Genomic DNA, 24,741 nt, shown 5'->3' with positions numbered 1-24,741 from the left:
CCTCCTGTCACCGTTGCTGCCTTCCTGTTTGCAGCAGATTTGTCCTTGGTTTGGTTTTCACATCATGCCAGTGCCTCATGGCTTCCTCCATTGACCTCCTCGACATTCCAACTGCTTTCACGGCAGTCCAATAGTAAGTCAGTTGATGGTAGTGTTCTGTCACCTCCGTGACGCTGATCTAGTGTTGCTGCGGACTGCACCCCGTCTTCCTCTCCCTCTTCTCCTTGGCCTTCCCCGACCCTGTTGTTCCATGCTGGTGGTATGTGGGGCTTGTGGGGTTCGCGTTAGCCTCTGCACGCTGTCTGGGTGCATCCATGTTGCTGCGCACTTTGGGTTGTTTTTTGGTGTGTTCTTTTTGTTGTTTTTATAGTGCATTTTCCCACCAGATGCGTGGGATTTGCAGGCCTGTGGCTGGTTTTTTCTGCTTTTTGTATCGCTATTGGCCTCATCGCAAGTTTTTTGCGTTCGTGTTTTGCATTTTTGCACTGACGCGTTGGTTTTAACCTGGTCATTTGACTCTTTATCGTGAGACTATCGCTTGGTACCGCCGTGTTGTGAATACTTGGTTAACCCGCACAATTTTCCCGCAATAGACTGCAATGTTGAAAGTTGCGTTAAGTTAATTTTGTGATAGTTATCACATGTTCTTGAGAATATCCCCCTTTGTCTTTCTTAGAGAAGTACACAGAATAAACAGGCTGGGGGTTTTAAATAAGTATTTATTGAACAGTTGTTATTCTGGTGTAAAATAGATGAGCTGCAACAACCGATAGACAGTGGCAGATGTATAGGATTAGGAGCACTATGAAAGTAAACGGATGGTAAAGCTCTACCATATTGCAGTAATCGTGAATACATACAAGTATATAAAATACATGATAATAAAAAGATGCATACTCCTACGATGTCTCCCTAACTAGATGTACCAAAGTGTACCTAGCATGTGTGTAGGTGTTAAGCCAAGAATACCTCTAGAATAAAGTCAACCCCATTACCTGAAGTGAGAGACTATGGGACCCCATCCTGGTCTCGAGTTGGACACCCCACGAGGGATGTTAGACCACTACGATCTGGAGTGTCTGCATGCCGTAACCTCAGCGTCTCTGGTCAGTGTGTCGGCCAGGAAGTCCTGGTCTCCTCTATCTACCTTAGCAAGATGTGATGTATATATAACCATAGGTCTCCCCAAGGGTCCTACCTCGCTGTATTACTGTGTCACACTAAGGATGACGTCGGGCATGAACATTATACATAGATATTGTACAGGAGATGGTAGTCCTGCTGTGCTTCCAAGAATCCTCATGCATAATGTTTGAGATTTCAAACAAGGGAAAACCCGCTTTTGGAATGCAGTGTCGTATCTAGATAAAGGGTCAGTCCCTGTAAACCTTTCTAAGTGTAATGTAGGGAAGAATGTAGGTGAAGGGCTATGAAGTTCCCTGGGCCTATATTGTGGTACCTATATAGAAAATAACACCCACTGCTCGTACGAATGGACGACATAGTTACATTCTAAACGTACTACTAGGTTGACTAGATACTGGTATGCTAATCGCTACAAAAACATGAGTTTTTGCTAAAAAATAAAGAAAAATTCTAAAAAATCTATACAAATGTTAAAAAGGAAATTGTCTCTCAAGCCATAGCTCTAATATGCCCATAGATATTGTTCAAACTACTATGCATTTGAAAGCCATGCATGCCCCCCCCAAAAAATGTAAATTTTGTTTTGGAGTTCCAATTTTAGTTTGTTTTTTAAAAAGTCGAATTCCTACCAGCACACAACGGGCTAAATGAGTAAAATGGTTGTGTCCTGGCTGGTAGACGCAACAGTATCGTTGCCTGCCTCCGCAGATGGTCCCTGTAACACCTTGCAGAATATGTCAATTAAGCACAGATGATCTTTCATACTGTCTGTGTGCCATCCAAGGCCTGGGTGTCAGAGGAAGAGCCGATTACAATACCAACAGGAGCCGATACTACCTAAGAAAGTTCAGAAAATCTTTAATTTGCTGGTTACATGTTTCTTGGGGGTGGCATATTTTCAAGGTCACTTGAATCCAAAGAAAACGTATCAAAGTCGATGCAGTTCAATCAATTTTCGGTATTTCCGCAGGTCTTGTGGAAACTGTAGCTTGCTCTTGTTGAGGCATGTTGATGTAGATATCTGTGTTTGGTCAAATTGAAATTTGTCTTTCATTTTGGTTTTGATTCTGATTATGAACTTCAGTTTCAAGAGGAACGAGTTCCATGGCATTATTGCATAGTCCATCATTCCGTGCAGGTTACTCTTCAACATGAGTCTTTCTATTTGAACTTCTTGTATAGTAGTGAGAGCAGGGCATTGGCTACATCGGAGTCCATGAGGCCTACTATTCATTATCGGCCACATAGTGTGGTTTGATTAAGTCTATTGAGACAAGGTTTTTCTCCTTTTTTCCGGCAAGAAGCTGCAGAAGTATAATTCTTGTTCCTTCAACGGCAGGACAGGTACAGGCTTTCTGTATGATGGTCCAAATTATTTTTTGTCCGCAATTTTCTCTCTGACCAGATCCCCAACTTTAGGGACCCAGACAGGTCTTGTCGTGACTGCCTTAACTTCCCCAGTGGCGGTCTGCTTTACCTGGACATTGCTTTGTAGTGCCCTGGATTTGTTTAGCTCCTGTAAAACAGCCAAACGTTTATGGATGTCAAAATGTTTTTCATCCGCCACTGTGCTTTCACAATCAAGATCAAGTTCCCACATTCTCGTCTCAAATAGGACCTCATAAGGAATTACACTCCCTAGAGAATTTCTTGGCATATTATTCAATGGTCGTTGAACTCCATACAAATGTTTTACCCAACTCTCACCCAAGCCTAATATTCTAGCTGTTTAAGACTGCTTTGTCTCGTTTTTTTCTCTCCACTACCGAATTTCGCTCGGGATGGTACGGAGAGGAGTACCACAATGCTACACCCAAACTCCCATGGCTTACTTGTAAGCCCTAGAGCTAAACACGGGCCACGGTCAGAATGTAATGTGCTAATTGTGTATGTCCCTATAAAGACTTGCAAGTCTTTTATAACAGTTTAAGCGTCAGCCGAGCGCTGGGGCCACACCCATAGGAATCTAGAGCAGGAATCCACTGCAACCATGATATACCTGTAAGCACCATCTTTTTGTAAGGGGCCGCAGTGGTCCAAATACACACACGTGAGTGGTTTGATATCAATAATGGTGTCTATGCTGGAAGTGTATGGTGGAATCTTTCATCTGCTGACAGATGTTGCATTTCAAGACATAGTCCTTAGTCTGCTTTGTTAATCCTGGCTGTTAGACCTATCAGCCTTTTGGATGGTCTCCCCTTGTTTTTTCATGGTCCCTTTCAGCCTCCCATTATTTTTGTCCACCAGCCCTATTTTTTTTGTGTGGCTTTAGGTCTCTGGGTGCCCCACCACTGCTATTCAGTGCTTAGGTACAGGTGCGCCTTCCTAAAATGGTGGATGGGTTCCTAAGATGGACGCCTATCAAGAATTACCTCAGAGCTTGAGGGCCATAGAATAACATTGAAGTGTTCCAGAACCTTCCAGGCCATTCTAGTGACCAGGGTCCAGGCTATATAAGGGTGGACAATGGGTGGCCATCTTGTCGTGACAGAATCTGACTGGAGTGCAGACTACACAGGAGGGGGATTGTGACTTAAGCTGCTTTCATTGCTCTCAGGGGCTGCTAGTAGGTGGTGGTTGCTGCCCTCATCCCTGCTGATTTGGCCTAGTTGGTGAGCGTTGCCAGAGCCCAGCCCTGATGGGACCATTTGACTGAAAAGGATTGGACTTCCCAACCAAGTGGTGAGAGTGACTTGGCCCCAGCCCTAGGAACCTTGAGGGTGGAGCTGTTGGTGAGGTTAAAGGGGCGGATCCAGGAGCCTTGAGTTGAACCCATAATGTTAAAGGGAGATCTTAGAACTGGCCTTGACTGACTGCCTACCCTACCGGGAAAGAGCTGACTTGGCCAAGCTACTTATTGCCCAGTTAATTTCCGGCTGTGTTTGGTGGGGTCCACTTTTGCCCTCCACATCTTCGTGCTGCTGCGATAGCGTGGCTGTCCGCACAAAGCGTGGGAAAAGAAGAGCAACGCCGGCTCGGGGAGAGACCCGGAGCGGGGTCGCTAGGTAACAGGACTCCCGCCCAGCGCGCAGCCTCTTCTCAGCGCGTCCGAAGTCTCTTGAGGGAGGCGGAAGCAGGCACGCTCAGCAGAAGCTCTCAGAGTTTGGAAGAGAGTGAGTACGCGGGCCGGTCAGCTGCGAGGCCTCAGAGGAGTTCTCCGCCCTACCCGGTCACCGCCTCTACCCTGTCTCAGACAGCGAGTCGAGACCCGAGCAGGGAGGAGGGGGGGGGGGGGGAAAAACACGGGCCACCGTTCCAACCTTCAGTGGAGCCAATTAAGGCGCCTGACGGGCGCCAAGGTAATCGGGAACTCCACAGCAGAGGGTGAGGAAGAAGAGGGAGAAGTCAATCAGGGAAAGAGTCCGCAGGGGAACTAGAGTGTAACAGGAATTGAGCCCAGAAAAATATGATATCTGCCCACACTGTGACAAAACGGCAGGGCAGAGTGAGGTTCGGGCCTAAATGTTCCGTGAGAATAGTTCCTTCTGAAGCAGATTTCATGTGAGAAACTACTGCGAGACTGTGTGCTTTAACTCAGAAAGTGATACCTCAATTCCAGAAATATTTGCCAGTATAATTCAGAATAAGGGGGTAGAGTCTGGGGGAAATAGAATGCCTACGATTTATATGCTTGTCCAGAGATTTTCCCATATTTCTTTTTGGAAGAGCCGATGCACTTATCTGGTTAGTTGAATGACAAGCAGTTACAAGTGAACCTTCTAAAAGAGTGATACCTGTTGTAGAGCAAACTAAATGTGTTTTAAATACTGATGCTTTGTCTGCCATAAGGGACACTATGCATTGACTAGTGGTTGTACCTAAGTCTAAAAGAAGAGCCCTGGATCTAAGTAACTGTGCAATGAAACCCTTCTTTTGAAATTCACAATCTACTGAGAGAAAATTACTCTTTATTTTATACAACAGATGGTGTGGTGTCATTTTTGGTGGGTTTGCGCTGGGGTGTTGTAGAGTATATAATGCAAGCACCACACAATTGCCTTCCAGATTTGCCTTTCCACCCAGGACCATGCTACCCTAAGTGGACCGATAGTCCAGGTTCCAAAATATTGGTGCTCAGTGGTGGGATAGAATTTGTGCTTGCGTATACCCTACAGCAGCTTGGTGTGCACCACGCACCCTACACCTGAATTTTGTTTTCTTTTTCTGATTGGAATTTTCTCCTAGTTGGTCTCTCTAATTGGATTTTTTTTTCTTTTCAAAATCCTTTCTGGTGGTGGTTATAAATAGTTCCTATTTGACGCCTTTCTGTTGAGTAACCCAAACAAATCTCTAAGGGCCCGTCTGGCAAAATGGAGTTTGAGCTGGCTAAGTTAGAAACTTACTCAGTGGCGCAACTTAGGGAATTTTGCCAGGAAAAAGGGGTGTTCTTTAAGCATGGTGCGAAGAAAGCAGAACTCCAAACCAGCTTGAGAGCATGGGTAACAGCTCACCCAGGGGTGAGGAAGAAGGGGACCCTGACACCATCAGAGAATTGGACATGCTGTACCAAACCAAAGGGGGGAATTTGTTACCAGGTCCTGGGACACCTTCGAGGGCGGGCAGTAGTGTGTCTGGAAGGAGCCTGACCTCAGCAGAGTTAGCTGACAGGAGGGAGGAGAGACAACTAAAATGGGAGTTAGCCCAGTTGGAAAAAGATAGGGAGAGGAGGCTCGCCCATGAGCTTAACTTAAGGTAGTTAGACCTCAAAGCTCTACAGATAGGGACCCCCAGTAATCCTATTGGTGGCAGCGTACCTAAGTAGTTACCAGGGAGCTCAGACCCTATTTGCCCAAAGATGTAGTCGCCAGTTTTAGTGTAGGGGATGACATTGCCAAATGGTTGGCTGCCTATGAGGTCTCCTTGAGAGCCCATGGGGTTCCTGAAAGTCACTGGGGGGGTGGCCTGTATAAGTATATGCCTCCCGTGGGGAGGGATGCCCTTCTAGCTTTGGAACAGGAGGAACAGACCAATTACCCCACCATGAAGATTGCCTTAGTCAGGAAGTTTGGGCTGACCCCAGAAAAATACCGGCAGAAATTCCGGAATAGCCACAAGCTCCCCACAGAAAACTGGGTTGATTTTTTAGACTATGCTAGGAAGGCATTGGAGGGCTGGGTACAGGGCAGCGAGGTTACTAATTATGAGGGGTTGTATGATCTGTTCCTAAAGGAGCACTTCCTCAAGAAATGTTTTCCGGAGCTGCGCCAACACCTGGTGGACAGCAAGCTGACTAACCCTAGGAAGCTTGCAGAGGAGGCAAACATCTGGGCTAGTACCAGAGTGTCTACTAAGGGATCTGGGGGGGACTCCCAAAGAGGTGGACAGGGGTCGTTGCAGAAGAAAGAGGGGGGAGACAAAAAGAAGGAGTTCTCGAAAGGCCCCCAAAATAACTTGCAGGGGAAGGGGTCAGGTTTCACTCCTAAGGTTAGCCAACAAAACCCCCCTTATCCGGACCGTAGTCAGCAGCCTAGGGTTGTCCGCTGTTACGAGTGTGGCGAGATTGGGCACTATAAGGGGGATACCAAGTGCCTAAAGAGACCACACCCTCCCACTGGAGGAAAAACCACTAGAGTGGCGAGTGCAGTGCTCGGGGAGGAGCTGCCCTTAGACAAGGGAGGTGAGTGGGCAGGGATAACCCTAGTGTCCCTGGGAGACAGCGAGATGGTTCCTAAGATCCATGTGCCCCCAAATACCACAAAGTATGGACAATGGGTCACCATCAACGGCCAGAGAGGGGAGGCTCTGAGGGACACAGGTGCCAGGATGACCATGGTAAGGAGTCAGCTGGTGTCCCCAGAGCAGGTAATTCCCAATGTACTTCACCCAGCTATGATGGCTGACGGCAGAATAGTTCACTATCCTGTGGCCGAAGTTCCCTTTGAGTGGAGAGGGGTCGCAGGCCTTCTACGAGTTGTGGTAAGCCCTGCTGTGCCTGTCGATTGTCTGTTGGGGAATGATCTGGAGCACAATGCTTGGAAAGGGGTGGAGTTCCAGACACATACAGAAATGCTGGGATCACCTGAATGGACCTGTGCAAGCACGCGGTCTGCGACTGCCCGGAGGGGGAGTTCGCAAGGGCTGGAGCCTGGAACAAAGGCACAGCCAGCTGCCAACAAGGGGAAGATCCAGGGACGGGGGAAACCTGCCCTGGCATCCATACCCAGTGAGATGGATGGGACACCTGAGGTGGTGGTCCCAGAGTCTACGGAGGGGGATGTTGTCTCCCTGGAGGACTTACCTATCCCTGCAGAGTGGCACGTGGAGGGAGGACCTAACAGGGAAGAGTTTCGTCAAGGGCAGAAGGAGTGCCCTACCCTTGAGGGTCTGAGGCGACAGGCTGAAGCCCAGGCAGCAGGTAATATTTCAGGGAACTTTCACATTTACTGGGAGGATTGCCTCCTCTACAGTGAACCCAAGGCTCCGGTGCACGGTTCGTCACGGGCCTTGGTAGTTCCTCAGCGTTACCGAGCCTTTCTCTTGGAGTTGGCTCACGAGATTCCTTTGGCAGGACACCTGGGCCAGGACAAGACCTTGCCCGGCTTGTCCCCCATTTCTATTGGCCTCAGATGAGGGTGGCGTCTGACACCTTTTGTAGGACGTGTGTGTCCTGTCAAGCCAGTGGGAAAACAGGGGTTAAGCTGAAGGCTCCCCTGGAACCACTACCCGTCGTTAGCACCCCCTTTGAAAGGGCGGGCATCAACATTGTTGGGCCATTAGAATCACCTACTTCAGCCGGTCACAGGTTTATCCTGGTACTGGTGGATCATGCCACCAGGTACCCAGAGGCTATTCCTCTGAGGACCGTTACTGCACCTGTGGTGGCTCGGGCCCTGATGGGGATTTTTACCCGAGTGGGTTTCCCCAAGGAATTTGTGTCTGACAGGGGGGCCAACTTCATGTCAGCATATATGCAGGTTATGTGGAAGGAATGTGGAGTCACTTACAGGTTCTCTACTCCTTACCACCCCCAGATCAATGGTGTGGTGGAAAGGTTTAATAAAACCCTGAAAGGCATGATCAGGAGTCTACCTGAGAGCCTGCGGAGGAAATGGGACATCCTCCTACCCTATTTGTTGTTTTCGTACAGGGAAGTGCCACAGAAGGGGTGGGCTTCAGCCCCTTTGTGCTTCTGTATGGGCACCCTGTTAGAGGACCTCTCAGCCTGGTGAAAGATGGATGGGAAAAGACTCCCAGGAGACTTCCCCAGGATGTGGTGAGTTATATGCTGGCTTTCTGTAGCCAAATGGCTAAGTTGTGGAAGCAAGCTTCTGACAACCTAGAAGCCAGCCAGGCAGTCTTGAAAGAGTGGTATGACCACAATGCTCACCCCGTGGAATTGGAGCCTGGACAGAAGGTGTGGGTCATAGAGCCTGGAGAGCTTAGTGCCCTCCGGGATCGCTGGACAGGCCCCTTTGAAGTGGTTGAAAAGAAGGGTAAGGTCACCTATTTGGTGGATCTTAAGACCCCCAGGCAGCCTCACCGGGTGCTCCATGTCAACCGCCTCAAACCCCACCATGAGAGATCCGAGGTCACCTTGATGATAATGACTGAGGGGGCAGAGGAGGAGGAAGGCAAGCCCCTTCCTGATCTATTTGCGTCCCAGGAGAAGGACGGTTCAGTGGAAGGAGTGGTATTCTCACCATCTCTGACTCCCGAACAGCAGAGGGACTGCCGCCAAATTTTGGAGCAGAACTCCTCGCTGTTCTCCCTTATCCTGGGGAGGATCCACCTGTGTACCCACGATGTGGACACAGGGGACAGCCCACCTGTGAAGTCCAAGTCCTACCGGCTGTCAGATAAGGTGAAGGCCGGCATCCATAGTGAGGTCACCAAGATGCTGGAGCTGGGAGTGATTGAACCTTCCGACAGCCCCTGGTCCAGTCCAGTGGTATTGGCACCAGAAGCTGTCCACCGGGCACCACACCGGAACTCAGGTTCTGTGTGGATTACAGGGGACTGAATTCAGTGACAAGACTGATGCTCATCCCATCCCAAGAGCGGATGAGCTCATACACCGGCTGGGAGCTGCCCAATACCTGAGTACCTTTGACCTTATGACAGGATATTGGCAGATCTCCCTGGCATATGGGGCAAAGGAGAAATCTGCCTTCTCCACCCCTGAGGGACATTACCAGTTCCGAGTGATGCCCTTTGGGCTCAAGAACGCCCCTGCTACCTTTCAGCAGCTGGTGAACCAGGTCCTCTCCGGTATGGAGCCCTTTTCTGCTGCCTACCTTGATGACATCGCTGTCTTCAGCAGCAGCTGGGAGGACCATCTGTGTCACCTCCAGAAAGAACTTCAGGCCCTGCAGCAGGCCGGCCTGACGATTAAGGCCAGCAAATGCCACTCCGGGCAGGGGTCGGTGGTGTACCTAGGTCACTTGGTGGGTCGGGGGAAGGTGCAACCCCTCCAGGTCAAGATTGAAGCCATCATGGCCTGGGAACCCCCCAAGACACAGACTGAGGTCCGAGCTTTTCTGAGCCTCACCGGTTACTACAGCCGCTTCGTCAAGGGATACGGTACCATTGTGGCTCCCTTGACTGAGCTTACATCCAAGAAACAACCTCGACAAGTAATTTGGACCGATGTGTGCCAACGAGCCTTTGACACCTTGAAGAAACCTATGTGCACAGCTCCAGTGCTCAGAGCCCCAGATTTTTCCAAAGAATTCATCGTCCAAACAGACGCGTCTGAGCATGGTATAGGGGCCATGTTATCGCAGCTCAATGAAGAGGGTCTGGACCAACCTGTGGCTTTCCTTTCTAGGAGACTGCACCCCCGGGACCAGAGGTGGAGTGCAATAGAGCGGGAAGCCTTTGCGGTGGTTTGGGCTCTGAAGAAGTTGCGGCCATACCTGTTTGGATCGCACTTCCTTGTTCAGACTGATCACCGGCCCCTCCGGTGGCTTATGCAGATGAGGGGTGAGAATCCCAAATTGTTAAGGTGGTCCATATCCCTACAGGGAATGGACTTTAGGGTGGAACACCAACCTGGAGTGTACCATGCCAACGCTGACGGTCTCTTGAGGTTTTTCCACCTTAGTGATGAGAACTCCCAAGGGATTGGGTAGCTCTCCCCACTTTCCGCTGGGGGGGACGCGTGTTAGACCTGTCAGCCTATTGGATGGTCTCCCCTTGTTTTTTTCATGATCCCTTTCAGCCTCCCAATATTTTTGTCCACCAGTCCTATGTTTTTTTTGTGTGGCTTTAGGTCTCTGGGTGCCCCACCACTGCTATTTAGTGCTGACGTACAGGTCCACCTTCCTAAAATGGTGGATGGGTTCCTTAGATGGACGCCTATCAAGAATTACCTCAGAGCTTGAGGGCGTGTTCCAGAACCTTTCAGGCCATTCTAGTGACCAGGGCCCAGGCTATATAAGGGTGGACACTGGGCGGCATTCTTGTCTTGACAGAAGCTGACTGGAGTGCAGACTACAGAGGAGGGGGATTGTGACTTAATCTGCTTTGATTGCTCTCAGGGGCTGCTAGTTGGTGGTGGTTGCTGCCCTCCTCCCTGCTGATTTGGCCCAGTTGGTTAGCGTTGCCAGATCCCAGCCCTGATGGGACCATTTGACTGAAAAGGATTGGACTTCCCAACCAAGTGGTGAGAGTGACTTGGCCCCAGCCCTAGGAACCTTGAGGCTGGCGCTGTTGGTGAGGTTAAAGGTGCGGATCCAGAAGCGTTGAGTTGAACCCTTGATGTAAAAGGGAGATCTTAGAACTGGCCCTGACTGACTGCCTACCCTACCGGGAAAGAGCTGACTTGGCCAAAGCTACATAGTGCCCAGTTATTTTCCGGCTGTGTTTGGTGGGGTCCACTTCTTTTGCCCTCCACATCTTCGCGCTGCTGTGATAGCGTGGCTGTCCGCACAAAGCGTGGGAAAAGAGGAGCAGCGCCGGCTCAGGGAGAGACGCGGGCGGGGTTGCTAGGTACCAGGACCCCCGCCCAGCGCGCAGCCTCTGCTCAGCGCGATCGAAGAAAGCAGTACCGGCTCAGAGAGAGACGTGGGGCGGGGTCGCTAGGCAACAGGACTCCCGCCCAGCGTGCAGCCTTTCCTCAGCACGTCCAAAGTCTCTTGAGGGAGGCGGAAGCAGGCATGCTCAGCAGAAGCCGCCTGTCCCGCGATCGACTCTCTGAGAGTTCGGAAGAGAGTGAGTATGCGGGCCGGCCAGCTGAGAGGCCTCAGAGGAGTTCTCCGCCCTACCCTGTCACCGCCTCTACCCTGTCTCGGACAGCTAGTCGAGACCCGGGCAGGGAGGAGGGGGGAAAACCCGGGCCACCGTTCCAACCTTCAGTGGAGCCAAAGTAAGGCGCCGGACGGGCGCCAAGGTAATCAGGAACTCCACAGCAGAGGGTGGGGAAGAAGAGGGAGAAGTCAACCAGGGAAAGAGTCCACAGGGGAACTAGAGTGTAACAGGAATTGAGCCCAGAAAAATATGATATCTGCCCACACTGTGACAAAACTGGCAGGGCAGAGTGAGGTTCGGGCCTAAATGTTCCGTGAGAATAGTTCCTTCTGAAGCAGATTTCATGTGAGAAACTACTGCGAGACTATGTGCTTTAACTCAGAAAGTGATACCTCAATTCCAGAAATATTTGCCAGTATAATTCAGAATAAGGGGGTAGAGTCTGGTGGAAATAGAATGGCTACGATTTATATGCTTGTCCAGAGATTTGCCCATATTTGTTTTTTTAAGAGCCGATGCACTTATCTGGTTAATTGAATGACAAGCGGTTACAAGTGAACCTTCTAAAAGAGTGATACCTGTTGTAGAGCAAACTAAATGTGTTTTAAATACTGATGCTTTGTCTGCCATAAGGGACACTATGTATTGACTAGTGGTTGTACCTAAGTCTAAAAGAAGAGTCCTGGATCTAAGTAACTGTGCAATGAAACCCTTCTTTTGAAATTCACAATCTAACGAGATAAAATTACTCTTTATTTTATACAACAGATGGTGTGGTGTCATTTTTGATGGGTTTGCTCTGGGGTGTTGTAGAGTCTATAATGCAAGCACGAAACAGTTGCCTTCCAGATTTAGCCTTTCCACCCAGGACCATGCTACCCTAAGTGGACCGATAGTCCCGGTTCCAACACTGGCCACCAGCAACATTGTTTCAGTAAGGAAACAGTTGCCGTAACTCCTGCGCAACCTATACCCTTGTGTGCTGCTAGAATTAACCCTAACCTGCGATCAACATTTGGTATTACTCTATCCCCCACTCTAGGAATTTGAGCAAATGAAACGTTATTTGCATCTAACTTGTCGGAGTATTTGAGTGGAAATCTTTTCGGTAGTGCAGTTTTATTGTGTGTAGCAATAACTGCAACCATAATCTCACCGTCTAGTCTCATTTTTGAACGAGTGATTGCAGCTACGGAATCCCTGCGTTCAGCCCCCTTCGCAGCTTCGTCAGCCAATGAATTCCCTTCAACGTGAACGCCATCACGTTGATTACTCAGTGTGTTAGCCCTTGGTAGTTCGTTTTTCAACTCCACTACCTGTTCCCATAGTGTTTTGTGCTTCATTGTGCCACCTTTCACATCTTTGAACCCATTTTCTCCCCAGTGGTGTAAGCATTCATTGTATGACTGTACACAATAAAAAGAATCACTCACGATTAATGTGGGAAATTCTCGATCCTTTTTTACCAGTGCCAGAGCTTTTAATTCTGCCAGATGTGCTGTCTCCTAGAGAGGGGGTTTTTGCACAACTTGGATGAAACTTTCCATCCTGAATGCATCCTTTAACGATTGCGCATGCGGCGCTGTATTGCTTTTTACTCCCAATGGCCGGCTGAGCAAATCCGTCAGTGTTAATTATTTATTCATACTGATCTAGAGGCAAAATGTCATTAGGGAGAGCATATTCATGTTGGTATTGCAAGAATGCTTATATTTTTAGACTTGGGTCGTACCTGTATTCCACATCTGTTGCAGTAAGAGAATTAGCCCATTGTATCCATCTCAGATGTAAGGCTTTAGCGTTCGGAACACAAGTCTTTGTAGCAGCCTCTAAGGCCGGCACTGGGGTTACGGCAATTATCCGCTTTCCCTGACCCAGTGCTCTTTCTCTCACTACAGCAGTCTGTACTGCTGTATCCTCTAAACTTGAAATTCTGGCTTCAGCCTCCTGAAGACGAGGTGGGAAAGAAGTGACAATAACCTCAATTTTTTCCAAACGATTTTGAATCCCGGCAAATTCTGCTTTTTGAGACTGTTGAGACTGCTTCACTTCACGAATCTCATCCAAAATTAAGTTTAGCATGTCCTTGACTGACAATTGCATTGTTTTTAAGCCTGTTGTCTGGTTAGTCTCGGTATTCAAAGACAGGATGGGGCTCGTCATACCCGCTTGTTCCTTCCCGACTTGTATCCCAAATCTTGCGTCTTGAACCACCTGACCATCCGCTCCGTCATTCAAGTTAGTGACTGCTATTGCAGCGGCAGAAACTGTACTTAGAACTTGAGCACAAGCTGAACCAGAGTTAGGGTTAGGCTGGGAGGTAACAAAACTACTTGACATGTGCGAGTTATTAGGCAATGGAGACTGTGCATTCGCATTAGCACCCTCTATAGGCTCGGAATCTTGTTGAATAGATTCAGTTTGGAAAGTCTCAAGTGGGTGAGCGTTCCCCAATGTATCGGGAATATCAGAAATATCCGGGGATTCTGTAATTGCCTCAGTCTCCCCCTCAGAGCTCACCAAACAAACCTCCGCTCTACCTTCCATTTGGTCAGTTGTTTTATCAGTTGTTTTATCAGATGCGGCCTCCTCTAAAGCTTTAAGCCGTCGGGCTCTCGCCTTAGCACGAACATTTGTTAGTTTGCCCATTTACAACTGCAGTTAAACAAAAAAGTCTCTCAAAGAGTGAGGGGAGACACGCAATAGAGATACTCTTGCATAGAACAGTGCTGAGGCCGCAAAGCTTTTCAGTTTTTTTTTCAGGTTTTTTCAGGTTACAGGCTTTTCCAGGTAAGCAGGTCACTATGGGAGATGTAGTCCTGTAGTCCTGTATTCCTTTATGCAGCGTGTAGTACTCAAGCATTCAATGCGACTGCAGAGTGAATAGCGCTATTTAATTACTTAATGCTTCGTGCTTGGTGCTTAATGCAGAGTACAAATGCCGTTTATATTTAAAGGAAAAGTCAAATGCTTACTGAGAACCATTCAGCATGAGAACCATTCAGCATATCCATATCCAAGCATAGCAGCAGCTCAGCTTTCCGACCTCAAAGTCCGTCTCAAATCATTAATCAATTTAATTTCTGCGTACTGCGTGGTGCCAACTGGCGCCGAATGTTGTATTTTAGCAAGTGGCTATTATATCGTACACCAGTAATAATTGCTAAAATGTATAACAATGCGTCTGCTTTTTGTTTCAGACATTGCAATTGTGAACAAGCCAATTGGTCCCACATTATTATGTCTTGTCCTAAAATTAAGCATTTCTGGGAAGAAATTATTGGTTTTTTAAAGACTTATTGTTTGTTATCTGTCCCATGCAATGCAACAATGTTATTATTTGGATATGACCCTGATTGTATATTTTCCAGTCACCTGGCAAAATTGATTTATATTATAATGGCTGTGGCTAGATCTTTATTACTGCAGAATTGGCTTTCAACCTATATCCCGACGCTGCAGGAATGGTTGGAAAAAATGAAAAGGGTCAGGAAAAGCGAACTTTTATATGCTCAAAGAGTTGGGGGTATTAGAAAATTCGATCAAATTTGGGGATGTTATTTTGAGTAAATTGGTTTAACATTACGTTAAGTTGAAACTAAATGTAATTGTTATTTTTCTGTGTTTTCTTTTTTTATGTATGCTGTATATAATCTGAATACAACTTCAATAAAAAAGATTAAAAAAAAAAAGAAAAGTCTGTACTGCTGTAAGAATCTTTTCTGTTGATGCAAAGCGCATCTCAGCATTTGTGTACAAGTGTGATTTGTATGTGATTGGTACTGTCTCACCTTCGTTATATGTTAGGTAGGTGTATCCTTATTGACCTGCAACTATATGAATCACTAAGTTGCATACATTTACGCGTGTCTGTAGTGTTTTGAAGCAATCACATCAGCTTGTAGGGAACAAAGAATATCTGTGTGCTCCTGATCCATTGTCTAACTGAAAAGTCAGATCTTATCAAATCGTAGAAAGGTTTAACTCTTTCTGCACAATCCAAAATGTATGTTCTGCCAAAGTTCTGGAATCCCAGTATTGATTATAAGTTTTTTAATGATTTTGGAGGTTGTAGCAGTGCACACTTTTCTGAAAAGTTAGCTGGTAAGCTTTTCCCTTCACTTTAAAGCTCATATCCCAGAAAAAGGACAATGAGGTGGGCTATCTTTTATTATTTTTTTAAATTAAATTTGTAGCCCTAGAGGCAAATCCCAATATTATGGTATTTACTCGGTTCGATCAGTTAGTATCAATCAGTAGTTTATAGACTGCGCTACTCACCCGTGAGGGTCTCAAGGCGCTAGGGGGGCAGCTCCGGGTCAGTCGAAGAGCCAACTCCAGGTCAGTCAAAAAGCTAGGTCTTGAGGTCCTTCCTGAACACGTGAAGGGTTGGGGAGCATCTGATGTTGACCGGGAGCTCATTCCAGGATTTGGCAGCTATGTAGGAGAAAGTTCTCCCACCGGTCCCGTTTCTACGGATGCAGGGGACCTCTGCCAGGGCGAGGTCAGCGGAGTGAAGGTTCCTCTTGGGTACGTGGTCGGTCTTTGAGGTATTTGGGTCCGATGTTGTTGAGGAATTTATAGGCGTGGGTGAGGAGCTTGAAGGTGCTCCTCTTCTCGACGGGAAGCCAGTGGAGGTTTTGAAGGTGTTGGGTCATGTGTTTGTGGCGTGCAGTCCCTAGAATGAGCCTGGCTGCAGCATTCTCGATGGTTTGTAGTTTATGTAGAAGAGTTTTGTTGAATCCAGTGTAGAGGGCATTGCCGTAGTCTAGTCTGCTTGTTATGAGTGCGTGGGTGATGGTCTTTCTGCAGCGATTGGTGGGATCCATTTGAAGGTCTTGCGGAGAATGCGGAGGTAGTTGAAGCTGGTGGACGCTACGGCGTTGATCTGGCGGTCGATGGAGAGGGAGGAGTCGGGGATTATGCCCAGGTTCTGAGCGTGGTCTGTCTGGGTGGGTGGGCTCCAGAGGGCGGAGGCCCACCAGGTGTTGTCCCAGGCGGAGGTGCAGGGTCCGAGGATGAGGACCTCAGTCTTCTCAGAGTTGAGCTTTAGGCAGCTGTCCTTCATCCAGGTGGCTACGTTTCTCATTATTTCCTGGAAACTGAGTCTGGTCATTTCTGGGTTCTTGGTGAGTGAGAGGATGAGTTGTGTGTCATCGGCGTAGGACAAGATGCTGAGCCCGTGCTGTCTGACGATGGAGGCGATGGGGGCCATGTAGATGGTGAAGAGTGTCGGACTAAGTGAAGATCCCTGAGGTACTCCGCAGATGAGGTCAGTGGCATTGGAGAGGAAGGGGTGGAGTCTGAATCTCTGGGTTTTGGGAAGGAAGGAAGGAAGGATTGGATCCAGGCGTGGGCGGATCTCTGTATTACTGCGTTATGAAGTCTGGCTGCTAGTGTGCGATGTGAGACAGTGTTGAAAGCTGCGGAGAGTTCCAAGAGGGTGAGGGCTGCAGTGTGTCCCTGGTCTAGCAGCATGCGGATATCGTCGGTGGCAGCCAGGAGGGAGGTCTCGGTGCTGTGGTTGCTGCGGAAGCCAGACAGGGATGGGTCTAGGATGGAGTTTTCTTCGATGAAGGTGGTCAGCTGGGCGTTCATGAGTCTTTCGGTTACTTTGGCTGCGAATGGAAGGAGAGAGATGAGCCGGTAGTTCTTCAGGTCAGTTGGGTCGGCCGTTGGTTTCTTGAGGAGGAGTTTAACCTCTGCACGCTTCCAGTCATCTGGGCAGATGCCAGATAAGAGAAGGAGTTGATTGTTTGTCCTAGTTCGGGTCGATGACTCTGTGTGGAAGATGTGAGGGGAGCAGGGGTCAGTTGGGGCTCCCGAGTGCGGCTTATTCATGGTTGAGGAGAGGATTTCGATCGACGCGAGTACCCGGAGGTGAGGATCGGTTTCTCGGCGGAGGGGGATGATGTGGTGCTGTTTTCTGCTGGCTCACTGAAGTTGTTGTAAAGGGCCTTGATCTTCAGGTGGAAGTAGGAGCTGAGTTTGTCACAGAGTTCCTGGGAGGGTGTGTTGTCAGTGGCTTCGCAGGTGGGTTTTGCGAGCTGCTGAATGATGTTGAATAGTTCCTTGACATTGTATGAGTTGGTCTTGACTTTGTCTCTGATGAAGGTCCTTTTGGTGTCCCTTATACGCTGGTGGTAGTCCTTCTGGGCGCTCTTGTGGTTGTTCCATGCTTCTGTGGTCTTCTGGCTCCTCCAGGTTTTCTCCAAGCATCTGCAGGCACGTCTGGCTTCTTGGATTTCGGTGGTGAACCAAGCGGCCCTCAGAGGGCGTTGTTTGGTGGTGGTGCAGCCGGCAATCCAGCGGTGGAATTCCCTGGCTGCGGCGTTGGTGTCGTCGGTCGTAGGTCTTGGGTGGGGTCTTGGCGGAGGGCGGAGTTCAGGTGCTCCTCGGTGACCTTGCTCCAGTTCCGCCGCAGCAGGCGTGGAACCGGCTTGGGTGCGGTGGTGGTGATGAAAGTGAAATGGACGCAGTGGTGGTCCGTCCATAGGGCTGGCTAGTATGGCTGAAGCATATGTTTGATCTTCCTGCGAAGATGGGGTCAAGGGTGTGGCCTGCTCCATGGGTTGGAGTGTTGATGAGCTGTTTCAGTCCTAGGATAGTGAGGTTCTCAAGGAATGTGGTGGAGTCTATGTCCTGGCTGTTTTCGAGGAGGAAGTTCAGGTCTCCGAGCAGGATGTAGTCGTCCATGGAGGTGAATGTAGGAGAGTAGGGTCTGCTTCCTATGGTTACCCCCACATTTTGCTGTGATTCTCTGGTTTTTCAATATTAATCTGGCTGTGGCCCTGCTAATCAGTCCCACAGCCTATCTGTTCTCTCTCTAAATTGATACCATGTACTTTAGGTAAATACCAGATTGGTTACTGGGTCACCCTTGTGAGCCCCTGTTTAAGTGTACCCAAGGTACCCAGGGCATAGGTGCACCCTAGGCCTACCAGGGGCTGCAGCATGTATTGTGCCACCCCTGGTTTGCCTTCCAAACTGACACCACAGGTCTGTTCACACAGCCTGGGTAAGGTGGTGTACTCACCCCTTACTTAGATAAAGTATACCTATATCTATATACATATATAGACACATATACACCTATAAGTCACTCCTATAGCTGACCTCGACAATCCTGGAGGTAGAGTGCTTGGTTTCATGTGAGAGGGTGCCCTAGCATGAGCTGAGCCCCTCTGCAGCTTTCGGAACCATCTCCTTATAGCTGTTCTATGATATAGCCATACCATATACTCTTAAGTGCATTATAATCCTCGCGGTTAATACTAACTTTGGTTTGGCTTTATCAAAACATGTAGTGTAAGGTGTCAAACACTTTGGAATACTACCGCCCCCCCCGCCAGTTATGGCAGCAGGGGTAGCATTCCACCCTTCTAGAGGGAGAAGACATGTAGTTACTGGTAAACCCGGTTAAAGTTAAACAGAGCCTCAGCATCACAAAATGGATGCTGCTGCCACAGACACGAGTCTTCCCTCCTGCTGCTGGATGAAACTCTGGCAGGGGAGGCCTGGAAAATAGGTTTCCTGTCCAGGGAGGTGCTGGCACCTCCCCAGACAGGGTTTTGTGTATTGGGGCAGGGAGGGCTGCATTCAGTGAATGCTTTCCAGATACTGCCTGGGGCACACTAGGTGCTCCATGCATTTCCCAGTTCAAACCGGTTGCTGGGGCACTCTGCCCCAGCTCTGGCGCAAAACTGGACAAAGGGAAAGGGGTGTAACCACCCCCTTCTCAGGTCCCCCCATAGGAGGGACCTTAAAGATAGTCCAGCCCCTAAATTTAGTATAAGTATGGGAACCCAGTCCCTAGGACTTTAGATTACCCTGGACGAAACTCTGAAACATATATCCTGGACCTTCGACATTCCATTTCGACTGGAAGATGGAAGACATCACCCTTGTAGTCAAGGAGTGACCACCCTGTTCAAACATGAACCAACAGCAACTTTGTCAGTCTTCATTTTCGAGGCTCCCGCCGGATCCCAAATAATCTGCGACACTAGACATGGACTTCCAGACATCTCTGACCCCGACCTTTGCTCACAGCTAAGCTGAGACCCATGGCGGACACGAGAGACGTGGGACCGGAACTCCTGGACATCCTGCATTTTGCAAGCTGCACTCACTTCACGAAGTAACTCGAAGTCACGCATTGGGCTGCTTGAAGCCCCAGACCCGAGCACCATTTGCACTGAAGCTCAGAGGCTCCCACTCCACGAGTGTCCCGTGGGCCCCGCTTTTGCACTTCAGCTTTACGCATCTAGCCCGGTTCCTAGTCCATTAGTGAGTGAGTCCCCAGAAGACTCCATTTTGTATCTAACTTGCTTTCATGGTTGCTTCAGGCTTGCTCCAGCTTCTCTACAAAGGAGAAGCGCCACAGACCTTGCTGGTCTGCACCGAATCCAATCTCGACATCCTGTGTGGGTTGCGTTTGCCAAGGCTTGTTGGGTCCAATCTGGATACCGACACTGCAGTCAACTAGATTCTTTGTGGGGCAGCTCTAATCCAGCTTCTGGTCATCGTCGAAGCCTCCTGGTCCTTGTGGCTGAAGAGACACAATTCACCTTTTCACTTGAAATCACCCGACATTGGCTGGCAGATTTCCATCGCCATCCTGGTCACTGGCAAGTGACCCAGACTCTGTCCCTTCTGCTTTCAGGTTCCTCAGATCTTTGATCCACCCTTGGATCCACACGGACACTCTGGTCGCTTGCAGCTCTCCATTGAAATCGATGACGAAACCCGGCACCAAAAGACACCTATGCACCCGGCTTCCGTGGGTGAGGTAACACGAGTTCTCTGGTAGTCTCGAGGGTATTGGCTCTCCTAGTGTCTAAATCTAAAAGGGTTCCATCGTAGTCCATCCGGAAGTATCCTTACACTGTAAATTTGTAACTTGTTTGTTTCCCATAGAAAGTCAAAGGTAACCCGCGGCTGTGTTTAGACACTGCACGCGTCTCCTGCGGGCCTCCTACTTCCTAACCTTTGGTTGTTTAGAGTAGCCCCAGCAATTCCACAAGCCCAGGCCTGCTTTCTAATTCTCACGTGGTTTTTATACCACTATTTTAGTATATGGTTTGTGAGGCCCCTAGAGCAAAGCGTATACTGTGCAACTTATTGTATGCTAATTAAGTAACTTGTATTGTACTTTTACCTCTAACCTCATAAAGAGTGCAGAGGGGTTGTGTTTAGAATACATACATATATATTTGATATATACCTTGTGTGGTGTGCTTTCATTTGGTACTCAAGGGATTATAATTGGTAAAACAACTTGCTTAATACACCCTCTGAAGTCTTAGTCTGATAACTGCAGCTCCATGCTACCACTAGGGTAGCTTTCTCTAAGGTTGACTTTACAACCACCATCAATAAGGGTCGATTAGACTGGTGCAAGGTGCCCACTAGAACTAGTGGACATCATATGACAGGCTAACTTCTCACAGTGATGGCGTGGGGTGCAGGGAGCTCTGCAATGGTGGTTGTGAGCGGGGCGCGGGGTCCTGGCGGTCTGTAGGTGAGGGTGCAGCGTAGCATAGCGAGGTGCTGGGGTTGGTCTGGAAGTGGAGGTGTTCCATGTTGGAGTGGGGGTCGCTCGTGCTGGATGTGGGGAGTCCGAGGGAGGTCTTGTGCATGATGGTGATTCCTCCTTCCTGGGGGTGTGGGCGGTCCTTTCGCTGGATTTTGTAGCCATCAGGGATTGCTGTGGAGATGTCGGGCTAGGGGTGGCATTGGTCCAAGTTTCCATGAAGAATGCGACGTCCCAGATTAGGCTGATGCTGACAATTAACACCGTCCATCAGTAGTGGGAGCTGATAAGTGCGGACGGCTCCCAGAGATAACGGCCTTCAGTGCGCACACTGAAAGTAGAGAAGGCCGCACATCGTCACCATAGAGCCCACCTCCCTTCCTCAGTCACCAATTGCAAATGGCCCCGGCAGCGGTGATCGGAGTTCAAATCTCACTGGAGACGGCTCAAAACAGGCTGTGGCTCGAGGCGCTTCCTTATCCTTGGAGCTTAAGGGCAGACAGATGTTTTTGACAGATGCAAGTGGGGAATTAGTCAGTGGCCAACGGAGCTCTACCCCAGAGCGGCCATTTTGGTCGTCGGCTAGCCACACCCCTTGATCTTGTTTTGGATAAATAAAAATATTGGATATTTTTCTAAACTGGTGTGGTGTCCTTTTGTAGTGTCGTCACTGAATTACTGTTGGCTATGTGCAAATGCTTTACACACTGCCTCTCAGATAAACCTGACTACTCGTGCCAAGCTACCAATGGGGCTAGCAGGGGTTATTTTAGGAGTGTAACTCCCTTATCCTAACTAGAAGGCAGGGTCCCTACTTGGACAAAGGTGCAAATCGTTGCCAACTAGAGACCCCCATTTCTAACAGTGTGCTAACAGTGAGGGTAAGGGTAGACTGTTTTAATGCACCTTAACTGTGTGCTAATTCCTAAAAATAAGATGTGCCAATGATTATTTATGCATTTGTATGGTGTAGAGTTTACATGTTGTTACATTATTAAATACCTGCCTTGCTTTAGGACCGGCCCCCACCTGTAAACAGAGAAGTAGTCCTTAACCCCTTGCATGCTGCCGCGATTCTGCACCTGTGCTGCAAAATCGCGAGTGGGCGGGTTCATGACGGCCCCCAGCCATCATCAGCACACGAGCACTGTAGTGCATGACGCATGGGGGCCGTCATCAGCATGCAAGGGGTTAAAACATGGACCTGATAAGTAGCGTATCCCGGATGCAGCATTCGTGTGACATACGGCAAACAGGACAGTATCTGTAGCTTTTCATTGTAACTGTGAGTTTAGTATATGGTTGCAGGCGCTTGAAACAGTGCATGTTTTGTTTGTTTTATGCTTCTTAGTAACATGCTTGTGCAGTATATTAAGGAGAGCGAGCTTGTGACTTTGTTGCTATCTATTTATATTGTAACTGTCGCATTCGGCGAAAAAGGACAGGCTGCCAGCATGCAAACTGTTTGGTAAGCGCTGATACCTTATTGTCTTGGCAGTGAAAAGGGTGCAACAAGGAGGGGGGGTACCGGAGGAGAGCTGAACAGGCTCTGGTTAAGAGCTGAAAGCAGACACATAGCTCTAAAGATTGCTATTGCTCCTCTATACAACATATGGGCCTTATTTGGGAATATAAATATTTACTGAAGTCGCCGTAAACACAGGATAGGAAACTTCCCACCGTGATATAACCCTGGATGGAATAAATCAGAGATACTCACATACAGTTAATGTACTTTAGTGGCATGTGAAAGGCGGCGTGTCTTTTCGTTCTTACCCATATTTGTAATTTTCATGTGTAAGGTATGTAGGCAAACACATTGTTCAAACATTATGCCTTCATACACACTGTTTTCAATTTCAAAACATAAGTTGAAATGAAAACACACACTACCATTTAGATGCCCAAAACCCACTTTACCAACCAAAAAATAGAAAACAAGCCTTAACTACATATTTCAAATAAAGTGTAAATACCTTCAGAGTGCATGTTTAGTTTCAGTGCACCAATGCAGCAACAAAGTGTTAATAATGGAAAATGAAACTCGCAGAACAAAAACATTCCATAACACACAGGTTTTCCCTATGCATACCAAAACAAGCAGGATACACCAACCAAAGGAAAATAAAAACAGAAAAAGAAGTGCAAAAACGAAGGCAGCTAGGCAGAGGAGCACTAATATATGTATCAGAGCCAGTTGCCAGGGACAGGAACCACCAACCGAAAGGATGGACAAATGCAAAAATAGCCACTGAAAGTAAAGGATTTTTGATAAGCACACAAAAGAACCAATGGGGAGCGAGGGGTGTGATTAATGCCTGCAGACAAGATACTTGATGCCTCGTAGAGTAGCGCATGCATGCTGCTAGGCTTGACCTAAAAAAGGAATGTGCCCCAGAAGGCAGCTATTGGTGGTGCTGCTCAGCCCAAACATGCCTGTACAGCAGCGCGAGGTGGAGAGGATCTGGCCTCATCGGGCCCAGGGGCTGTCAAGCTGAGAGACAGGCTGCCTCAGGGCTTTACATGGAAGTAAAATGTGGGGTGGGTGGGTCCTATAAACGAGGTGTGGCCTGTGTAATTAAGGGTGTGGCTGTAGTGTGCTGATTCTCTCTTTATTAAATATATTCTAAACTCCCTGCTCTGGGTCCTTCTTAAAAGCATTATAGGCCCCCAGACAAAGCGGGAACTGGGCCCTGCCTCCACAACCAGTAACAGGAATAAAAATGTTTAATGGAAAATGTGTGTTAAATTCTGGTCTGCATTGGGTCCCTATGCTCATGGGGCCCTCAGGCAACTGCTTAGCGTGCCCATGGATTAAGACTGCATTGCCCTGCTCCTCTGTTGTTCCATCATTATATATTACATTCTTAATTCATTTTCAGTGCTCCATGTTCTGTGTTTGTTCAAGCCAAACTTGTGTTCCACTTCCAGAAGGCGTTTGGTTCTGTAGGATCAGTTGGTCTTGATCCCTTAGAACTTCCGTGAGCCTTACTGGCCTTTAGCAACTTTCTACCAAATAAATATCCCTTATTCATACTTCAAATGTATTTCATTCTGTTGCTCGTCTCTCTGTGCACTCTCCACAGGAAGCACACCACCTTCCTATAATGCATCGGCGTAGTGTTTAAGGAAAACCTCAGTCTCCAAACTTATACTAACATCCACACTAATATCAGTAACGGCATCTACAGCAACCCCCCTCCTTTGAGTCTTCATGATCATTTCTGTCTGGGAATCATAAATGGGTAGTACTTGGCTCTTGTTTAACCATCCCTTTAAACATGAAAGAACGGAGAATTTAAAAACCTGTTATTTTTACAAGAGGTGAAAATCTTGGAACCCTTTAACAACTTCAGTGGGTTTCGGGAAGAGGACCCAATGTCCTACTTCAAAATCTAGTGTTGTAACATTTTTCCCATTGTATTGTTAAAAGACACTTTGCTAATATCCTGTTTATTTTGTACAACAGACCTCATTTTTCCGTCAATATAATCTGCATCATCAAATCTGCGAGAGTGTGGAGAAGTTAACCAATTAGGGAAAATACATACGTTGGGATTCCTTACCCATAATAATCTGAAAGTAATAACTCCAGTGGTAGAGTGAGGGTAAGTAAAATAAGACCAAATTGTTTCTCTGAGATACTTATTGGCAAATTGGCCAACAGACAAATTAGTTTGTTTCCCTACTTTGAGGCTACAATAAGTATTCTCAACTAGTCCATTGGAGGCTGGGCTGTAAAGGGCCAATTGCAGGTGTTTTTCTCGTGAACGATAATCAAAAATTGACCTAGTCCTCAAGGCAACACAGAAATATGTGGGACTATAAACAGTTCTAGATTGTCAGAAGAGCATTCTAATAATATCTCT

Source organism: Lissotriton vulgaris, chromosome 9 (genome assembly GCF_964263255.1).
Source record: "Lissotriton vulgaris chromosome 9, aLisVul1.2, whole genome shotgun sequence".
Classification (NCBI taxonomy): Eukaryota; Metazoa; Chordata; class Amphibia; order Caudata; family Salamandridae; genus Lissotriton; species Lissotriton vulgaris.
The sequence above is the reverse complement of the archived record's forward strand: the minus strand, read 5'-3'. Positions refer to the sequence as shown.